The sequence below is a fragment of the Penaeus vannamei genome, chromosome 5, assembly GCF_042767895.1.
Source record: "Penaeus vannamei isolate JL-2024 chromosome 5, ASM4276789v1, whole genome shotgun sequence".
In the NCBI taxonomy this organism is placed as follows: Eukaryota; Metazoa; Arthropoda; class Malacostraca; order Decapoda; family Penaeidae; genus Penaeus; species Penaeus vannamei.
Genome location: NC_091553.1, coordinates 2,593,734 through 2,598,733, shown reverse-complemented (window position 1 = coordinate 2,598,733; position 5,000 = coordinate 2,593,734).

The window sequence follows — 5,000 nt, the reverse complement described above, 5'->3', positions numbered from 1 at the left end:
AATGGAAGGAAAACAAAAGGAATGGAAGGAAAACAAAAGGAATAAGAAGGAAAACAAAGGAGACGGAAGGAAAACAAAAGGAATGGAAGGAAACAAAGGAATGGAAGGGAAAGCAAAGGAGACAGAGGAAAATAAAGGAATGGAAGGAAAACAAAAGGAATGGAAGGAAAAAAATCAGATTTTCTTTTAGAAGGGAGTAATAAGATGATGATGATCGTATGGACATTATTGAGGGGAAAATGAGGGTATTTCTCTCTCACTCTCTTTCACTCAAATAAAAAAAAGAAAGAAAAGAAAAGAAAAGAAAAAAAAATGTGTGGGTCATTGTGGTCTTCTCACGTGGAAGTCGTTGTTGGGAAGAAAAAGAAAAACAATCAGAAATAAAGATAATAACAATAGCACTGTGTTTTTTTTTTTTTGTATGGCAAAAAATAGAAAAAAAACACGTTGTCCCTCCCCCTCCCCCTCCCCCTCCCCCCTCTCTACGAAAACGGAAAGAAAAGAAAATGAGGGAAAAATGTACGGGTCGTGGCGGTCGTTTTACTGGCCATTGGAGAGGTTGCATTAAAAAAAAAAAAAAAAAAAAAATTAGATAAAAATGATAATGATAACATACTTGATATAAAAAAATAAAATAAACTAAATGAGAAAAAAAATAAGCAACAATCCCCCACAAAAAAAATAATAATAATAATAAATAAATAAATAAAAAAATAAACAAAAAAATCGGAGATAAATAGTAATGATAACAATAATGATAATAAAAACAAACAAATAAAAAAAACAATCGCTCTAACCCCCCCCCAAAAGAAAAAAAAAATAATAACAGATAAAATATAAATAAATTAAAATCAAATAAAAATAGTAATGATAACAATAATAATAATAAAAACAAAATAATGAAAAAAACAATCACTTCCCCTAACACACAAAAAAAAAATAATAATAATAATAATATAAAGATAAAATATAGAGAATAAAAATTTAAAAATGGAATAAAATAGTAATGATAATAATAATGATAATAAAAACAAATCAATGAAAAAACAAGCAACAATCCCCCCAAGAAAAAAAAAAAACGAGATAAAAATAGTAATAATAACAATAACGATATTTAGAAAAAAAAAATCAATATGAAAAAAACAAGCAACAATCCTCGACCCCCCCCCAAAAAAAAAACATAAATACATAAAATTAGAAAAAATAATATTAAAAAAAAAAAACAACAATTCCCCCCCCCCCCCAAAAAAAAAAAAAAAAAAAAACGGAGAGAAAAATGATAATAATAACAATAACGATATTGAAGAAAAAAAAATCAATGAGAAAAAAACAAGCAACAATTTCCCCCCCCCCAAAAATAATAATAATAATAATAATAGAAAAAAAAATAAATAAAAAATAAAATAAAATAAAATAAATAAGTATATAAATAAATAAAATAATGAAATAAATAAAATAAATAAATAGATAAATAACAAATAAAATAAAATAAAATAAATAAATAAATAAATAAATAAATAAAAACAAAAGAAATAAAAGTAGAAATACTAAACATACGACACAAAGCTAAATGCCATTTACCCCCCAAAAAAAAAAAGAAAACAAAAATCAACAAACAGACAAATCACTCAACACACGACACTAGAGCTAATCCCAGCCCACGCGAGGGGCGGCGGCGGCGGCGGCCTCACCTTGGCGTGGAGTTCGTAGTCGGCAACCGCCGTGTTCGTCGAGGCGCTGCGTTGATCGTGAACAGGCCGTCGCGGTTGCCGCCCAGGTGCTGTAGCGCACCGGAGCCTCGGGGAGAGAGGGGAGGAGGGGTTAGATGGCTGTAAAGCACCCTGCCAGGCCCTGGGGAGAGAAGTGAGGGGAGGGGAGTTCTAAGATGGCTGTAGGCACCGGAGCCCCTGGGGGAGAGGATTTACCATGAGATGGGGGAGATGGGCGGGGGAGGGGAGAGGACGCCCGTTAGATGGGGGGAGGGGGTTAGATGGCTGTAGCGCACCGAAGCCCCTGGGAAGAGAGGGGGAGGGGGGAGGGGTTGTCAGCTCATAGCACACCAGGAGCCCCTGGGGGAGAGGACGCCCGTGAAAGTGGGGTGGGGGAGGGGGTTGAGGGGAGAGGACCTTAGACCAGATGGTGGGGGGGAGATGGGGCGGGAGAGATAGGGGGGAGGGGGGGTTAGATGGCTGTGGCCTTGGGAGCCCTGGGGGGGAAGATGGGGAGGGGTTAAGATGGCTGTAGCGCACCAGGGCCCTGGGGGAGAGATGGGGGGGAGGGGTTAGATGGCCTGCAGCGCACCCAGGGCCCCTGGAGGAGAGATGGGGGGGAGGGGGTTGGATGGCTGAGGTACTGGGAACCCCTGGGGGAGAGATGGGGGAAGAGTTGGGCCTTGGCTGTAGCGCACCAGGAACCCCTGGGGGAAGATGGGGGGGGGAGGGGTTAGATGGCTGCAGCGCACCGAAAACCCCTGGAGGAAGATGGGGGGAGGGGGGTTAGATGGCTGTAGGCACCAGGAACCCTGGGGGAGAGAGGGGGAGGGGTTAGATGGCTGTAGCGCACCCAGACCCCTGGGAGAGGGGGGAGGGGTTAGATGGCTGTAGCGCACCGGAACCCCTGGGGGAGAGAGGGGGAGGGGGTTAGATGGCTGTGGCGCACCGGAACCCCTGGGGGGAGGATTGGGTGGCTGGCCTGCCGGAACCCCTGGGGAAGTGGAGGAGGGGTTAGATGGCTGTAGCGCACCGGAACCCCTGGGGGGGAGAATCAGGGGAGAGTTGATAAACCATGGCGCACCGGAACCCCTGGGGGAGATGGGGGGGAGGGAGTTAGATGAAACATGGCGCACGGAACCCCTGGAGATGGGTTAGATGGCTGTAGCGCACCGGAACTTGGAGGAGACGCCTAGTCAAGATGGGGTGGATGAGGGGCTGGGGGTTAGATGGGAGAGAGGGAAGGGGGTGAACTTTAAGCGCGAGGGAGGGGGGGAGGGCACGGTGGTTAGACAGGAAACATGGGGCTGGGGAGAGGGCAAAGGGGTTGAATGTGGGAGAGATGGGGGTGGGGGAGGGGGGGAGGAAGGGGGGACAGGGGGGTTAAGATGGAGGGGGGAGAGATGGGGGGGAGAGACTTTTAAATGAGGGGGAAGGGGGAGGAGACAGGGGTTAGATGGAGAGATGGGGGAGGAGGAGAGGGGACCAGGGATGGAATGGGGAGAGATAGAGGGGGAGAGACTTAAAAAAAATGAGGAAGAGGGAGGAGACAGAGTTAGATGAGGAGGAGATGGGAGGGAGGGAGAGGGACCGGGGGTTAGATGGGGGAGAGATGGGGAGGCTTTTAAATGAGGGGGAAGGGGGAGGAGACGGAGGACAGATGGGGGAGAGATGGGGAGGGAGGGGAGAGGGGACAGGGGTTAGATAGAGGGGGAGAGATGGGGGGAGGGCTTTTAAATAGGGGAAGGGGAGAGACAGGTTAGATGAGGGAGGAATGGGGGAGGGGGAGGGGAGAAGGGGACCGGGTTAGTGGGGGAGAATGGGGGGAGAGAGACTTTTTAAATGAGGGAAAAGGGAGGGAGACCTTGGGGGTTAGATGGGGAGAATGGAGGGAGGAGGGGAGGGGGACCAGGGTTAGATGGGGGGAGAGATGGGGGGAGAGACTTTTTTTTTTAAATGAGGGGGAAAAGGGGAGGGAACTGAGGGGATTGAATAGGGAAGATGGGGAGGGGGAGGGGAGAGGGGACCGGGTTAGATGGGGGAGGTAGGGGGAGAGACTTTTTAAATGAGGAGAGGAGGAGGCAGGGGGTTGATGGGAGAGATGGGGAGGGGAGGGGAGAGGGGATAGGGGTTAGATGGGGAGAGATGGGGGGAGAGACTTTTTAAATAGGGGGAAGGGGGGAGGAGACGGGGTTAGATGGGGGAGATGTTGGTCCAGGAAGGGGAGAAGGGACCCAGGGATTAGATGAGGGGGAGAGATGGGGAGGAGAAACTTTTAAATGAGGGGGGAAGGGGGAGGGGAGCCGAGGGGTTAGATGGGGGAGAGATGGGGTGGGGGAGGGGGAGAGATGGGCTGGGAAGGGGAGAGAGGAGGGGGCAGGGAGGAGGGGACAGGGGGTTAGATGGGGGAGGAGAGGGTGATGAAGCTTCTAAAATTTTGGGGGAGAGAGGAAGGGACGAAAGAGTTAGATGGGGAGATGGAATTGGGAAGGTCACAGGGTTAGACTCGTAAAAAGGGTTGAGATGGGGTGGAGGAGAGGGGGAGGGGGAGAGACTTTTGAATGAGGGGGAGGGGGGAGGGACGGGGTTTAAAGCAGGGGAGAGATAGGGGTGGGGAGAGGAAGGGGAGGAGGAGAGGCTAGAGAGAGAGAAAAGTGGGGTCAAAGAGGATGGAGAATAAAAGACGAGTGAAGTGAAGAAATAAGGCTGAACAATCTAATAATCTAATTAACAATAATTAGCAATAACAATGATGAACAATCTAATAATCTAATTTTATTCCATTTTGTCACAATGGTTATTCTTGGTGTGAAAAAACTGTATATATTTAGCTACCATTAGCCTCCAGGTATTTCTAAAGTCAGCATAGGGGGTTTGCCTATCTTCAACGTGCAGGATTGAGCAGACCAAGCAGATTAATGAACGAGACTGCTGTCATGCCCACACAGAGAAGATAAAGAGTGGGAAAGGAGATAAACTATCAAATGAGGGAAGAGGGGGGAGAGAAACTTCTAAATGAGGGAAGGGAGACAAGGCCTAAGAGAGAGGGAGAGAGAGCTTCCTAAATGAGGGAAAAACTGTAAAGGTGGGGAGAGGAGGGAAGAAAGTTCTAAATGAGGGTAGAAAGCTTGTGAATGAGGAGAGGAGAAAAAGCTTCTAAATGAGGGGAGATGGAGAGAGAAACTTCTAAATGAGGGGAGAGAAGCTTCTAAATCAAGGGAGAGGGGAGAGAGACTTCTAAATGAGGGGAGAGAAGCTTCTAAATGAGGAGGAAGGGGAGAAAATTTTAAA